The sequence below is a fragment of the Herpailurus yagouaroundi genome, unplaced genomic scaffold (genome assembly GCF_014898765.1).
Source record: "Herpailurus yagouaroundi ecotype Mexico unplaced genomic scaffold, PumYag 161, whole genome shotgun sequence".
NCBI classification, from domain to species: Eukaryota; Metazoa; Chordata; class Mammalia; order Carnivora; family Felidae; genus Herpailurus; species Herpailurus yagouaroundi.
In genome coordinates this window covers 8,830,913-8,848,119 of record NW_024412402.1, presented here as the reverse complement: position 1 = coordinate 8,848,119, position 17,207 = coordinate 8,830,913, and positions in this window count along the sequence as shown.

Genomic DNA, 17,207 nt, shown 5'->3' with positions numbered 1-17,207 from the left:
GGGGGGGGGGCATGGGACAAATGGGTGAAAGGTGCCAAAAGTACAAACTTTCAGTTGTAAAATAAGTAAGTCATGGCGATTTAATGTATGACGGGGGCAAGTATAGTTACTACTCTATTGCATATTTGAAAGTTGCTAGGAGAGTAGATCTTAAAAGTTCTCAGCATAGGAAAAAACTTTGTAATTGTGTATGGTGACAGATGTTAACAGGTGATCATTTTGCAATATATACACTTAAGAAATCATTATGTTGTACACCTGAAACTAACCTAACGCTAGATGTCAATTATATCTCAATTTTTAAGTCATTTTTTAATGTTTATGTATTTATTTTGAGAGAGAGAGAGCGAGCATGAGCAGGGGAGAGGCAGAGAGGGAGGGAGAGAGAGAATCTCAAGCAGGTTCCACACTGTCAGGGCAGAGCCCTACGTGGGGCTCGAACCCATGAATCGTGAGATCATGACTTGAACTGAAATCAAGAGTCAGACACTTAACCACCTGAGCCACCCAGGCGCCCCTATCTTTATTTTTTTTTTTAAAGAAGTTAACTATAAAAGTTAAATGAAAAAAAAAAACCTAGAATAAATATCTGATTTCTGTGTCTAACCTTAAAACTAATGGAAGAAATCATATACACACCAGCAGACTTAACCACATAAAAATGTAAAACTCCTGATGTCCAAACAGGGTAAGCAGAATTTAAGGGCAATCAACATACTTGGAGGCATTTTCTATAAACATGACAGGAAAATATTTGTCATTTTAGTAGAGTGTTCATTCAATCAAGAAAACCCAGTAAAGTAACACCCTTAAGAAAGAAGGTGATCATAGAAACAGGTAATTCCCTAAAGAGGAAATGAAATATCAAAGAACTGACATACAGAAAAGATATTCATGTTCATTCATAACGAACTAAAAACAAATATTTAGTAAGCCTGCCAGAATTTTATTCAGAATTGTATTGAGTGTATGAATTACTTTGGGGATAATGTTCTCCTCTTACTTTTTAGAATTTTCTGTTTTACCCTTTAGTAAGTTTTTTTTAAAGTTTATTTTATTTGTTTTGAGAGAGAGGGGTGAGAGACACGGAGAGAGAGAATCCCAAGCAGGCTCTGTACTGCCATTGCAGAGCCTGACACGGGGCTCTAACTCACCAACTGAGATCATGACCTGAGCTGAAGTCAAGAGTTGGACTCTTACCTGACTGGGCCACCCAGGTGCCCCACCCTATAATAGTTTTACAACTTTTCTTTGTAAAAGCCCCTTGAATGTTCAGGTAGATTAATTTCCAAATACTTTATATTTTTGGTTGTTGCTGTAACAGCTCCTGATTGCTAGCTGAATATTGAGGGCAGCGGGTCCAACTGACTGTCCTGGAGAAGATGGGTTGGGCTTCTTTTCCTTTTCAGTTGGCTCTGTCCCAGTTGCCAGCTGCTGTTCCTGCCCCTCAGGTATTGGGAGGCCAGGACGGAGGCGGAGGAAGGGAGAAAGCTCTGACCTGAATGACGCTGTCAGAGGGTGGCTGTGGTGGTTTTGTGCTAGGCGACATAACTCAACTGGAACGAAGTGTCCCAGCATCCCCTTCCCTGAATGATTCTGGATTAGGATTGACCACAAGAGAGGCGGGAGGAAAGCCCGCAGCTGTGAAAGTTGGTGCAGGGACCCATGTACCAGTGTAGTTCCTACATGTGACCAATGGTCTCCAGGCTCACCTCCGCGAGGTCACCACAGACATCTCCCACCGCATCTTCCCCGGCACCGCTCTGAGTCCTGGGCCAGGCACTCGTGCAGCTCTACGGCCAGAGGCCCCTACTCCTTCTGCAGCCCGTCGAGGTTGGGGCAGTAGAGGCAGGATCTCCCCTGCTTCCTGATCTGTCGTGACGTCAGGCCCACCGTCACACAGAGGCGGCAGCCCTCGCAGACCCCTGCAGCAGCTCACACAACTGTGTAATGTCTGACTGCTGTACTAAGTCCCTATTTCTTGTCGCCAGTAGCCGTTCCGCTTTCCTGATGAAGCCGTCAACAGACGCAATGGCTCTGTGCTGTCTGGACCTAGCAGATGTTTGAAGCCGACTCATTCTCTTGTGCCGTTTCTCAAAGGCTCCTCTCTGACTGCGGCTCCCTTCCATGGGTCACCCTCCAGCTGCACACCCTCCCCCCACCCCAGAGCTTCCCCTTTGCATCCAGTGGGTGTTTATTCTTTGCATGAGTCCCTTAGCCCAACCAGGTGCGCCTCTCGTGGAGGATACAAAATGGCTTCCTGATGGCTCCCTCCCTCCCACTTACGGTTCAAGGAAATGCAGAAGCATCTTGTGTCCCTGACAGATCCTGGTGGTGCAGGGCTTTCTACCCCAGGAGTGGTTCTTCCTCTGCCATGAAAGCTAAGCCTGGGCCTGGCTCTCTTGCTCTTTAGATATCCTGGCAAAAGCTAGACACCAGGCCCTGGGGCTCTTCAAGGTGCAAGGGACCTTTATCAAGCTCTTGGAGTCATATTTGGAAGCCCCCCAGATTGGGTGCCTCTCTTCACTGCTCCTGCCTGGGGAAGAATCGGGACCACTTAGCACAGTTCTCCCCCGTGCTGAGATAAAACTACTTTCCAGACGCATCTCTTCATTCCTACTTTCTCCAACCTTTGCCCCCTCTCTGTGGATCACAGAGCCTTCCAAATGGTTCTTGAACATCTACTTTGCCATTTCTACTACTAGACAGGCATTTGTTGTGTCATGGTGGAAGCATTTCCATGTAATACCCTGTTATGAATGGATGAAGGCCTCCTCCTAGATGGAGATGCTTGCAGAGGAAGAGGTCCATCCCCCTAACCAGGCCTTGCAAGGTCAGAATGCAGGGCCTCCTGCCCTTCCCTTTCCCTGGAGAGTTTACCAGAAAGAGCAGTCTTGTTGGTCTCCAGGCTGGCTCTTGGGGAGATCCCAGAGCCACACAATGACAGAGCTGGAAGGTGGTGCAGGGCTTGCCGGTCCTACTCCTTCATTTTATAATGAGGAAGCTGAGCCCAGAGAAGGGAAGCAATCTGGTCATAGAGATATTGTGAGTTTCCAGCCAAGGCTGGAAGAGATTCCAGGTACATGCCTCCTTTCTCTGGTACCAGCAGACTCTTAATTCAAGTAGACGCCAGCTTTCCTACCCCCAGCAGAGTGTGTGCTGGAGGGTTGGGAGGGCCATGGGGAGGCTGGCCTCCAGCAGCTGGTTGCCATGGCATCCAACCGCACTTCCCTTCATTCCCTCGCTTGGGAGGAAGCCACAGAGTTCAGTCAACCCTTGGCATATGGGGCTGGTGGTGGGGCTAGAACTGAGCATTTGGGGATGCTCACTGAGAGGGCGTCAGCAGCCTCAAAATACAGTCTTGAGGGCTGTGCTGCCCCAGGCTTTGTATGCATGCCCACTGCCTGTGGCTCTCAGGCCCAGGTCTCTAAGCTGTTCTTCTCTACCCTAGCAGCTGGCCAGATTGGGCTGAGGCTTGCTCTGGAGGCAAACGCGGGGCTCCCAGGATTGCGGGCTTGACCTCTGCCCTTTCTCAGGCACAGCTGGGCATCTGGGATATACCAGTTCCCTCCTCTAGCTCTGGGAGGAGGACCCCTTCCCCCGCAAAGAGCGGAGCCTCTGAACAAGCTAAGCTGTGGAAAGAATACTCACTTCGAGTCAACAGGGGCAGAGGGTGTAGCCTGAGCGAGCTGTGAGGTACCAGTATCTCTATGGAGTGCTGTGCTGGCATCCGTATGCTGTGCCTTCTCATCCTGAAAGTCCCAAGAGGTGGTGCTGTTGAGGCGCATGGTATGAAACTTGCTTAGGGTCAAAGATCTCGCTAGGAACAACCTCATCTAGGCTATACCAAATTATACTTCTACCAGCAAAAAACAAAAAACAAAGCCACGAAAAGCCAACTGTGTCTTTACACCCTTTCTTACAAAGGGGTTTTGAAATTTTTTTCACCTTTGGCCATCTAGTAGGTAAAAAAAAGGTGTCACAGTGTTAACATTTCTCCTATTACAGGTGAGGGCAAGCATCTTTTCTTGTGTTTGGGACCATCCCCTTTTATTTTATTTGTTTATTTATTAAAAATTCTATTTATTTTTGAGAGGGAGAGGGAGACAGAGCATGAGTGGAGGAGGGGCAGAGAGGGAGACACAGAATCTGAAGCAGACTCCAGGTTCTGAGCTGTCAGCACAGAGTCTGACGCAGGGCGTGAACCCATGAACTGTGAGATCATGACCTGAGCCAAAGTCAGACGTTCAACCGACTGAGCCACCCAGGTGCCCCGAGCCATCCCCTTTTAGATGAACATTAGTTTGTATCATTTGCCCAGTTTTGCATTGATTTATAAGATGTTACTTCTCTTTTCAGAAAATTAACTGTAATATGGTTTTCACAATTTTTTTTCCATTTTATCATTTGTTTCCTGGCTTTGTTTTTGCTGCTTCCCACCTCACCAGCCCCCAAACTTGGTGAATTTGATTTCTATAAGGTCAAGTGAAACAACTTTATGAAATGGGGTCTGGGTTTTGGGTCATATTTAGGGTGATCTACCCTAATCTAAGATTATATTTGTAAGATTGTTCCTTTTTTTTTTCCTAGAATTTTTTGGTTTTATTTTGTAAAAATGTAAATATATGATTCTTCTTGAGTTAATGTTGGTGTGAGGTGTGAGATAGGAATCCAACTTTAGGGGCACCTGGCTGGCTCAGTCAGTGGAACACACAACTCTTGCTTCTGGGGTTGTGAGTCTGAGCCTCACATTGGGTCTAGAGATGACTTAAAGATTTTAAGAAAAGAAAAAAGGAACCCAAGTTTACTTTTTAATGTTTCTCTCCAATGGCTAAATGCCATTAATTAATTAATTAATTATTGATTGATTGATTGAGAGAGAGAGCTGGACAGAGGGGCAGAACGAGAGAGAGAGAGAAAGAGAGAGGATCTTAAGCAGGCTGAACACTGAGCCTGGAGCCCAACACGGGGCTCCGTCTCATGACTATGAGATCATGACCTGAGCCAAAATCAAGACTCAGCCACTTAACTGACTGAGTCACCCAGGTGCCCCCAAATGCTTTTTATTTAAAAAAAAAAACCCTCTATCTTCCTCCCTTTTAAAAGATGTCTTTGGGCTTCTTCTGTTCATTAATTTGTCCATGTGTTCATGTTCATACTATGGTGTTTTAATTATTATAGCTTTGTTGCTTTGTAATTTGTTTTAATACCTGGTAAGGCTAGTTAGTCCTCTTCTTCCACCCACTACCCCTTAAAAAATATTTTTTCTAGCAATTCTCTCTTACTTGTTTCTGGAAGTCATTATTTATTTCAGAATCATCTTTTGAGTTCTACCCCCCAAAGCCCAAGCAAACAAAAACAAAGAAACAAAATTTAAAAAATAAATCCCAACTCTGTTGATATTTGGGGGAGCGGGATCATATTGAATCTGTATCTTAACATAAAGGGAGGTTTCATATTTTTGACGTTAAGTCTTCACCTGCAAGTCATACGTTTTTTCCAGGTTTGTTTTCCTTCTTGATCTTCCATATATCCTGGTTTTGTTTTGTGTATCTGATTTTCTTCTGTCTCTTCTAGATGTTTTTTTTTCTTCTATATTGTCTAACTGGTGCTTTCACATATATATTTTTTCTGTTGTCTAATGTTTTATATAACTTATTTTGTTATGATATTCATAAGTGACAGTGGGCTATAGTTTCTTTTTGTGTTTTTTGTCAGATTTTGATGTCAGTGTTATACCATTTCCAAAAAAAATTGTATGCACTTGTATGTGGGGAAGGAATTTACAGAGCATCAGAATGATCCATTTCTTGGAGGTTGGTTAGAATTCTTCAGTGACAGTCCCCGGGCTTGGTGCTCTTTTGGCGGCGGGGGGAGGAGGGACAGCTTTGACATTTGTCTCTGGTTTTCTGTAACAATTGATCCCTTAGATTATGTCACTTGACTACAGTTAACAATTTATATTTTCCTGTAAACTTATCCTTTTCTCTGTATTCTCAAATTATTTTGCAATACGATGAGCAAAATAGTGTCATTATGTTTTAAATTTTATCCGTTTCTATGGTTATTTTCCCATTATAATTATTTATTTTGGGTATTTCTGTTTTCTCCCTTTGGCTTGATAATGTTAGCTAATGGCTTATCTCTTTTATGAGCTTTTTTTTAATAAAAATTTCCTCTTGGAGATATATATATTAATTCTACAGTTCTTTAATTTCATGCATTGTATTCTGCTTTTACATAACTAATGTCTTCTTTCTGCTTTCCTTAGGTTGAATTTGTTGTCTGTGTTTTAACTTCTTGAGTTGCATGCCTAATTAATTTATTTTCATTTTTACCTATGAACATGCTTTTAGCACAGTTCTGACATAACATATTCATTAGGATCATTTAAAAGTATTTTCCAATTTCAGCTTTGACTTCCTCTTTGTCCCAAGTGCTCTTTAAGAGAAAGAATAAAAATTTCAGAGTGGTAAGAATTTTATTTAAAAACTTCTAATTTTATTTCATTATAATCCCGGCATATGGTATGAATGGTTTCTATTTTGGCGAGTATATTGAGGTTGTCTTTGAAGCCTAAGGTTTTCAGTTTTTAAATTTTCTGTTTTCAGGGTATAGAAGGTATTATGTTCAGGGTATCAGGATAACTTTAGTACTTTGATTATTTTCTCCCCTGTATCCTGTTAGTTTTTGTTTACTTCCTCTGGCATGGGCTGGGTGGCCAAGTGTCATCTCTGACTCCTAAAATGCTCTTAGTTCTTCTTGTGTATCGCGCAGTTTTACTTAAAGAAGGATGACGTGGTGATGTTTGAAATATAAGTATTCATAACTGTTCAGTCATCACTGGGGATGGTGGTCTTTATTGTTAGAACGTTTCCGTCTTTTTAGTTTAATGTCCCTCTGTGTCTTACTCCATGTCCCCAACTTCAATCTAATCAGCCCCTAAAATTGTGCTCCTTTCTTCCTTTTAGTTTGTGCTTGAGTGTTCTATATTCACCCCTTTGTTTTCAACCTCTCTAGGCAATCGCATAATCGCATGTTGTTGTTTTTTTTAATGTTTAGACAGAGCATGAGTCGGGGGTGGGGGGGGGCCGAGAACGAGGGAGGCACAGAATCCGAAGCAGGCTCCAGGCTCCGAGCTGTCAGCACAGAGCCTGATGCGGGGCTCAAACCCACGAACCATGAGATCATGACCTGACCTGAAGTCAGATGGTTCACCGACTGAGCCACCCAGGTGCCCCTAGGCAATCGTCCTTTAAGAGACTTAAGAAATTTGGACCTCACTTTTGTGATCCAGTCTGAGAATAAAAATATTTTAATAGGTAAAATGATCGCATTCACATAAATTAATGTAACAGACATGTTTGCTTTTAGGTTTTTTTTTCCTTTTAAAAGTTTTTTAATGTTTATTTATTTGTGAGGGAGAGAGAGAGCATGAGTAGGGGAGGGGCAGAGAGGGAGGGAGACACAGGATCTGAAGCAGGCTCCAGGCTCCGAGCTGTCAGCACAGAGCCCGATGCAGGGCTCAAACCCACAAGCTGTAAGATCATGACCTGAGCCGAAGTCAGACTTGCAACTGACTGAGCCACCCAGGTGCCCTTTTTTTCCCCTTTTAAATCATGTTTTATGTTCTACTTTCTGGTTTTATTGCTGCTTCATTTATTTTTTGAATCCTTTACTCCATATTGTGTTTTGCTTGTTTTTTTATGTGTATATTTCTTCTAATAATTTGAAAGGCTTTTATTTCCCCCCAAGTGGTTACCTTTTGTGTGTGTGTGTGTGTGTGTGTGTGTATTCCCTAGTATTTATTGAATGCTTTCTCAAGAATGATAAAATTGCTGTATTTCCACTAAATCCTATCTCCCCCCACCACTTTAGTTGATCATATTATTACTGTTTTTCTGAATGTTTCCCTCTTATACCATGTAAATATTCGGATTAAATATTCATACATGTCTATTATTTTATTAGCTTTAATGATATCTTTGGTAGCCAGTTGTAAGCAAAATGTTATCAACATATTTACACTATTTTCTACCTTCTCTTCCTTTCCCTGAGCCAGGTTTTGTTGGTTATACAATTTCTATATTATCAGGGTTTAAGACCTTTATCCTTGGTTCTAGAACCACAATTGGCACATTGCTTTAGTGTTGGTCTTAGTCTCAGTTACATGGATTTCATGTCACTTCAGTTCTGCTGCTGTGCTTTCTGTTTTCTTCCACTCATCTTTTCCACATTTTTATTTATTTTTTTGGGGGGGACAGAGAGAGACAGAGCATGAACGGGGGAGGGGCAGAGAGAGAGGGAGACACAGAATCGGAAACAGGCTCCAGGCTCTGAGCCATCAGCCCAGAGCCTGACGCGGGGCTCGAACTCACGGACCGCGAGATCGTGACCTGGCTGAAGTCGGACGCTTAACTGACTGCGCCACCCAGGCGCCCCTCCACTCATCTTTTGATTGGCTTGAGATTTCCCTCTTGTGGATTCCTCAAGCTCATGAGATTGATGTTCTTGTGTTCTTGCATGTTTGTAAATGTTGTTTGTTTGTTTTTTTAATTTAAAAAAATTTTTTTTTTTTTTTTTTTTTTTTTTGAGACAGAGCGAGACAGAGCATGAGCAGGGGAGGAGCAGAGAGAGAGGGAGACACAGAATCCAAAGCAGGCTCCAGGCTCCAGGCTCCATGCTGTCAGCACAGAGCCTGATGCCGGGCTCGAACTCACGGACTGTGAGATCATGACCTGAGCCGAAGTCAGACACCCAACTGACTGAGCCACCCAGGCGCCCCAGCATGTTTGTAATGTTACCTTTACACTTGATTGATAGCTTGCTTGGATATAGCATCTTCAGTTATTCTGTTATTTCTTTGTTTGAATAATGTTGTGGAGATGTCTGAGGTTACCCTGGTTGTTTTCCTTCACCCTTAAAAGCAACTCGATCTTTTGGGCTGAATGTTCCAAAGGAGTATTTATCTTTGAAGTCCAGAATAAAATTTATTAGATTTGATCATTCTTTGCTGGTATTTTCCTGGGACATAAGAGAACTTTTTAATTGGTAGATTTACTTCTATCTTTTTTGGAAAATTCTTATAAATATCTTTAAATATATGTTCTATTCATAACGATATGAATTATATATATGTTTGTCTACCTTTCAGACCTACCATTTATCTGTGATCTTTTTTAAGCCTCTTATAACTTTCTACTGATTTTTCTTTTTTTCAATTCTGTCCTCCGTATCACTTTCCTATGCTTTCAGCAGTGACTGTAATTGGCTTTACATTGTCTTCTACTTTTTTCTGAGCTCTACCATCTCATGACTTACGTCCTTTGCTTGCCTTGCCATACTTTTTCCCCTAAACATTTGTATCTCTTCTTTGTGTTCTTGGTTTGTAGAAGTAATTGCTTCATTGAGTTTTAAAAATTCCTATCATAATATGTTCATTTTTCTGGTGAGAGTTTTTTGTCTACTGTTTAATTTTCCTCTCTTCTCTCCTTTTGTGTTATAATATCTTTACATTATAAATTCTATGGTAGTTTCTTTCTGGTTATTAATTCCTCTTTTAATGAAGTAACTTTTTCCTGGACCAGCTGTTTGCATCAGCTTCTGGAGTGGAGGAGGGGGAGCATGGCCATGTTGTAGGCTACCAGCACTTTCCTACAGGGACATGAGTATAAGATCTTTTAAGCTTTCCTTCTGTCTAGCCAACTGGCAATGACAGCTACAGATATGCTCATAATGTGGAGCCTCTCTCCTCTAACCCACCTCACTAAGAGACTGCTTTCTGCAAATATGACTTTTCTGTATGGTTCATCATTGACTCCACCTTTGCTTGTGAAAATAGGTTCAAGAAAGCTCCCACTGTTCAGCCCACATACCTGTCCTTATTATTACTAACAAGAGAGTTAGTAATAACAAAGTAAATAGTAAAGAAAGAGACCTTCCTTCCTTCCTTCCCTCCCCTGGAGAGTGGCACTTACCTTGGAGGGTATGTTTGGCCAGCTTTACCTGAGCACTGTGCCACACTGTTTTCTCTTAGCATCTTTCTGCATCCCAGTTATGTGTTGTGTCTATATTGATAGGTCTCTGCTAGCTTTGTCAAAGAGAGTTCATTTCTTATTCTTCTTGTTGCTTTTAGGTGATTTTCAAGAGAAGTGTTTTGTTTTTTTTTTTTTCAAGGAAGAAACAGCAACCAGACGTTCCATACCATTCTTTATTTTGGTGGTCTAATTAGCATATAGCTTCTATTTGCTCGTAGTCTCTGCTTACTCAAAACACACTAATAACTCTATTGCCTTAATGCCTTTTTCTATGTCTTTTCAGTTTTTACTTTTGCTACCAGTTGACTGATGCTCTCACTATAGTTTCCTATTCAAACTTCTGAGACAATTTGGTTAGTCCAGCCAATAACCATTGTCCTTATTTGGATAGAACTTTTTTCTCTTTATGAAACCTTGGATCAGTTCCTTTCACTGGTCAAGTAGCTATGGTTGAAGGCTCTTCAATAACACACTAGAGTATTTACAATCTTGGACTGTCTCCTTCGCAGGGGACTGTGGGCGTGAGGGTTTATATGGGCAAGCATAACCTAGGCAATGACTTGTGGTTGGGGCTGAGTTTGTAGAGCTTGGGGGGAAGCCCCTAAACCACGCCTGGATGGAGTGGGGGATGCTGAGGAATAGTACCACATGAGACTGGATATGCAGAGTTGGGGGCAGTTGCACTTGGTCCCCCACCCTTCTCCCTTTCCTTTCCCCACTGACCTGGGAAGCCCCCCCACAGAGCAGTGGCTCTCATTGGCTCAGGACCTGGGTGGCATTCACATGAGTCAGCACCTGGGCAGGCCCTAGGAGGGATGGGGCTTGGTAGTAAGAATACGCAAGAAGCACCAAGGGAAGTGAGGCTGGAGGAAGAACCCAGTTAGGAGGCTCTTGCCTCTCAGCATGAGGGAGCAAGTCCTGGGAACTGAGAACAAACTGGAACAATTGTGCACCTGGAAAATTCCAAGACCGGGGTAGTGTTGGAAGGGAAGAAAGAGGAGGGATAGAGCAAAGATCCTCTGCTGAGACAGAGCCATAGAACTCAGGAGCTAACTGGTAATGTGGGCAAGATGGAGGGCGGTCAAAGATGGAACCACTGACTGAAACCAGGAAGTGGGAGGGAGACGTGGAGCAAGAGGGCGATATGGAGTCTGGGGTCAGGGGGAGAGGGTCGGGGAGTACTTCTAGGGTCATCAACATTGAAGTAGTTTAGGTTATAAAGCATTTTGGTTTGTTGTACCAGTGTTTACTCATTACAATTAATATTTTCTCTTAAGTGACTGGTAGAAACACTCATTCCAGGCTAAGGTGGCACTGATTTGGCTTGGCCTTTGGATCTGAGCATATGAAGACTGTCCCTGGAGTGTGGTCAGTGTGATGAGTGGGGGGCTTGCTCCTTCTTTCCCACTTTGCCCTATTCTTCTGGCCTCTCTTTACTCCTGTGACTCATTCCCCCTCTGCTCCTTCTACAATAATAAGCTGCAAGGTCAGTAAGTTTAATAGTAAGATGCAAGGTTAACTTAAAAGACAATCTAGTTCAACCCTTTTCTTTTACAGAGGAGAAAACTGAGTCCCCAACAGAAATGACTTTCTTAAAGAGAATGGGTCCCAGAACCCAGGCCTCCTGACTTTTGGTCTGGGGTCCTGTCCACAGAGTAGGCCACCTCTCTAACCAGCATGTAATAGTTTTCTCAGTATCAATGGTTTGCACTGAGTGTAGGTTTGCTTTGCAGATTTGCACACCATATTGTCCCAAGGAGTCCTGAAAATGAACATCTTAGAGAGACTTCTCTGGCGCAGGTGGCCCCATGACATAGCCTCTAACCCGATGAGCATCTGCAACTTTAAGGGAGTCCTTCCATCTGGTTACCACACAGCCTATATATTTTCTCTCTACACCATAGTTCCCCCCTCTTGCTTTGGGGGATTCAGGCCTCACCCCTCCTTGTCCTGTTTGTGTCAACAGGCTCCCATTGGTCTAGTTATCTCTTGTCTCTCTATTACAAACCAAATTGTGTTTCCCCAAGATTTATTTGTTGAAGTCTTAACCTCCAGTGCTTCAGAATGTGACCTTATCTGGAGACAGGGTCTTTAAAGTGGCAATTAAGTAAAAATGAGGTCATGTGGGTGGACCCTAATCCAATATGACCAATCTCCTTATGAGAAGAAGATATTAGGACATAGACATGCACAGAGGGAAGACCGCATGAGGACACAGGGAAACAAACTGAAACTGAGGAGGGAGGCCTCAGAAGAAGCCAACCCCTGCTGACACCTTGATCTTGGACTTCTAGCCTCCAGGAAATAAGTCTTTGTTGTTTAAGCCACCCAGTTTGTGGTTCTTTGTTGTGGAAGCCCTGGCAAACTAATATGCCACCTTTCCCCTCCAGCCAGAGGGAGCCTTCTGCCATGCAATGCTGACCCCTCACACCTACTGGATAAAGTCTAGTGTGGCCTACAGCCCTTTCATCATCTGGTTCTTCCTCTCCAGCCTCATCTCTCCGTGATACTCCACACCCAACCTCAGGCATTAAGGCCAGAGACGTCAAGCAGATTCTCACTCCTCCAACAGACCATGGCCATTCACATCTTTATGTTTCTGTCTGGAGATCCCTTTGGCTTTTTTGTCTGCCTGGCTAACTCCTGGCCAGCTGAAAAGCCGGCTCAGACATCACCTCCCCTGGGAAGCCTTTTTCAACTGCTCCCCCCCTCTCCTGTGCACTCGGCACCTCATTCATCTGTTCTGCACAGATCACATGGATACAATCGTCCCTTTTCCTATCCCTCTTCCAGAGAGTGAGTGAGTGGAAAGTCTACTCTTCTTTCTATCTCTGGGTGTAGGCAAGAGGTCTTCAATAAACATTTGTTGAATTGAGTTGAATTTTGGATCTACAGGGGTCATGGGCTTGTGCTCTAAGAAAATAAAAGAGAGGGGACTGGTTACAATCTGGCTCCAGCTAAGCCTGGCATTAGCAGGTGTGTCTCCTAAGAGTGTTTGGTTTGCTGCTCAGGACCGGGTATTTGTTGACTGCATACATAGCACAGCTGGTCGGATGAATGTCTGTCTCCAAGTTTACATGTAGACTGACTTGGGCAAGGATGTTTCTGGTTCCCAGTCATATCTGTCAGGGGAGCCAGCACAGTTTGGGGAAAGCACCAAACAGGTTTAAAGGACACTTCAGGGGCAGAGAGTAGAGATTGAGAGTATTGTGTCTTACCTCAGACAGGTATAGCTTTGAATCTCAGCTCTACCACTTAGTAGGTATGTGACTTTAGGGTACGTTACTTCATCTCCCTAAGTCCTATTTTTTCTCATCCATCAAATAGGGATAGTAACACCTACCCCCTAGTGTGTTTAGAGGACTAAATGCAATAACCTGTCTCTATCGTTTACCTACCTACCAGTCTGCTCTACTTACCAACATCTATCAGTCCATTTACCCATTCATCCATCCATCTCTTGATCCATTGACCCAACTCTCTGTCTAGTGCTTTGTCCGGTTCCTGGCACATACCAGTGCACAGTAGATGTTAGTTCCATAAGACGAAAAGGGACATTTTCCTCAGCTTCAATGACAGGGTTTGGAGAGAGAGGGGACTTTCCTAAGACTGTTCAGATGTTTGACCTTTGCCATTACATCAACCACAAGCCCAGAGGAATAATAATGGTGATGATGATGATGACGATGATGACGACAGCAATTGCACAGTCTGTGGAGCACCTGGTAGCTCACAGATGATATGCACCAAGCCATTATGTGATAGGCGCCAAGAAATGCACTCAGTTCCACGGCAGGAAAACCCTCGCATCTGAATGAGAGAAGATGATGAGAGCAGTTGGGGCAGCAGTTTTGCATACCGGGCCCAGCTGTGGTTCCTCTTGTCTGTCACATTGGACTGTTTTCCTTGCCTGGAGGCCTGAACAGACAAAGCTCTTTCATAGGTCAGTTGAGCTTTCCTGGGTGTTTGACCTTGAGGTCTTTTTCCACGGCTCGGAGAGAAAGTGGAGATGTCTGGGACCCGGGCGCCCTCTCCCCACCAGCCTGCGACGATACCTGCCATCTTTGCAGAGGTCGGCTCTCCCTGGCAGCCATCCCAGGCAGCTGGCCCCTCCCGCGCGCCATCCCAGAGGGCCATGTCCTCGTTCACGGACCATTGGGTGCAGGCTGCCGCTCTCTCCTGCCTAATTGCCGTTGTCCTTGTTAACACCCTCCCTCTGCCTTCATGCCTCACACCCACCCACCACTCTGGCTCCCCCCAACCAGTGCCTCCTACTTGATGAACAAGATGTAAGTATACAAGTTATTAATCTTCCTAGCGAGGCAATTACAGCCCGCAAAGTTCCTCCTCGGACACATTGGCTCTTCTATGACAACCTTATCAGGTTAGCAATTTCAGATCTGCATTAAGTGTTCAGAAATCAATTTTCAGCTTATTTTGTGTTGCAAAGTTTCTCATGCCTGAAACCGCACTGCTAATTGAACAAGAGCAATTGATGTTTTAGCAGTAATTAAAGATGGTAATTATGACCAAATCTCCCCCATGGCCCTGCCGTGTTTGCTTTTGGACCTGTCAGAATGGTGGGCAGGCCAAATCAATCTTAATGAAGTTGGCACTTCAGAAGTGTCCCCAGAAATGGTGTCACCTTCAGGGTGGGGATGATGGAGTCATGGGGAGCAAAGGGGACAGCATATTTGGGACTGTGGAGTGACCAGTTAGCTGGTCAGGCAGTCATCAAGTGTAACCAGTTTGACCCTCTGAGTGGTCTTCGAGGGAAGGAATGGACAAGGTGGGGTGAGCAAGCTTGGCCTTGGCTAGTTTGAATAGTTTCAGTGGGCTCTGGGGCATAGGGGTGTTCCTAGTTGTCTGATACCTGGCCTTGGGGTTATTAGGGCAGAGTGATAGTGGCCTGCAATGTAAGAGCCCTGTGAGGGCCCGATAAAGGAGGCAGTTGGGGTCTGGGCTCTGGATTAGTTTGTTTGCATATGACAGGTGCCCTCTATGTGTTTGCTGTTTCTAGGAATTAGCTTGTCTCAGGAGGGGCAGTCCCTCCAGTGTTAACAAGGCAATAAGAATCAGATGTCAAAGCATCAGAATAAAAAAAACATGCTTAATACATGCTTGGGCTGGGCATGCTAGATGCATATGGGTTGTGCTCTAGGAGAGGACTGCCATGCATTGCTGTTGTTCTACTGTTTTATAGGGAGAAATTGAGAGCAACTTTGCAAAACAATCTAAGCATGGTGCCATCTGCTCTTAAGGGAATGCATACCAGAGGCTGGGCATGCCAGCTGCCCAGCATTATAGCTTCTGGAAGCCATGAGGAGCCCCCAACCTCAACCAGCTCATTGCAAGGCCATCTAGAGAGAGCCATCAGGTCATTCAGTGGGCATTCCTACCTGCATCTCCACAATGACTAGGATGCAGTCCCTGCCTCAGGATCTTTATAGACCAGCAGGGAAGAAAAAGTGGCAAGCAGATAATAAGGAAGTATAGCACAGTGTTATAACATAGCCATGCTGACTTACAGGAACACCGAAGAAGAGCCTGGATGGGTGAGCGAGGGGTTCCTGCAAGCTGCTCTTTAAGGCTGAGTAGATGTTGAACAAGTTGAAGTTGGAAGGGTCCCACTCAGGCAGAGGGGCTCAGTGTGAGCAACGTCATGGACGTGTGAAGCATTGTGGCATGTTTTGGGGGCCACTGGAGTGTAGAGGAGGTGCGAGAGAAGAGTTTGGAGAGGGAGACATCACATCAGGGTGTTTGGGTCATGCAAAGCAACCTGGAGGTGGGGAGTGGAAAGCCATGGAAGGGGTACCATGGAAGATGTCAAGTTGGCTTTTGAGAGAGCTCGTTCTAACAGTTGTGTGTGGGTGGCACGGTGGAGCCTGGTGTGGCCCTGAGGGCTCAGAGACACACTGCCTGGCACCTTTTAGAATGATTCCTGGATCTTTCTGGAAAGGCCGGAGGGATTCCTTGGACACTTGCTGTCCCCACTCTTGTGTTTGGTCACATGTAGCAGGTCACTGGCAGTTGAGCAGAGTCTGGTCCGTGGCCAAATGATCCCCACAGATCCGTACTCAAAACTGCCTTATTCCAAGCTTCTGCTTCCGTGGGTTTGGGAAAAAGCAGGCACAGGTTGGTGACAGCCTGCCTGGTAGCAGTGTCAGGCAGCACTGTGAAGTGGACTGTCCTGGAGAAGAGAGCAGGATAAGCAAGAAATGTCCACCAGTCCCTGCCTACCCTGCAGCCTGTCTTGACCACAGGGATATTTTGAAAGCATGGCTCTTAAGCACCATTCGCACATGCAGACTGCTGAAAGGTACACACGTGTGAATGGAATGAACGTGTATGTAACAAACACACATGCCTGCCTGAATGTGAGCACACTGAGCAACATGTATAGGCACAGCAGTATATGCAGATATGCCCGAAGTCACGCATCTGTGTGTGCTCACTGAAACACCACCCACGTGTATGCCATTTGCATACATAGCCGGGCACTCAGGGTGGATATGTGTGCACACTCTCAGCCCTAATGGGAATGTTTGCCCTCTGGTTCAGGTGGCATCAGTTTAAAAAACGAGGTAATTTGGGAGCCAGACAGGTCTTCAATCAGAGGGCTTACCTCTTCCAGGGGAGGCAGTGGGGGTGGGGTAGGGAGCGAGTACAGAGTAAGGGGTGGGCGAGAAGCTGCGCAGGGTTCTTTAGGTTCCTCTGGGGGTGTACATCACTCTTCCCATATCCTGGTCACTTGGCGGGAGGTAGGCATATTTTGGCCCTTCAGATGGGTCCACCCTGGTCTTCAGACCCCAGATTGTCAGTCCCTTCCCTGTCTGGGTCAGGCCAATCTTCACTGATGGTCGCAAAGGTCTGGCAGCTGTAATGGGAGGATACTGGTTCCACCTCCACAGCGATGGGAAAATCGGGTCAGAGAGTTTTTGAGTTTCGAGTTCATTTTGCTCAGCTCTTACACTGTTTAGATGAGTGGACAGAGGCCCAGAGGGGACAAGTGACTTGCCCAAGGTCACACCGAAGCTACATGAGGGTGTACCTCCCCATAAGTCTGAGATGCTCTCTTTAGTAAACCCCACACCATGGGCTGGGAGGGGCTCTATAGGGTTTATCCAGCCAAGGTTTGGAGATGCACGCCAGCTCAAGCTCAGATCTTAT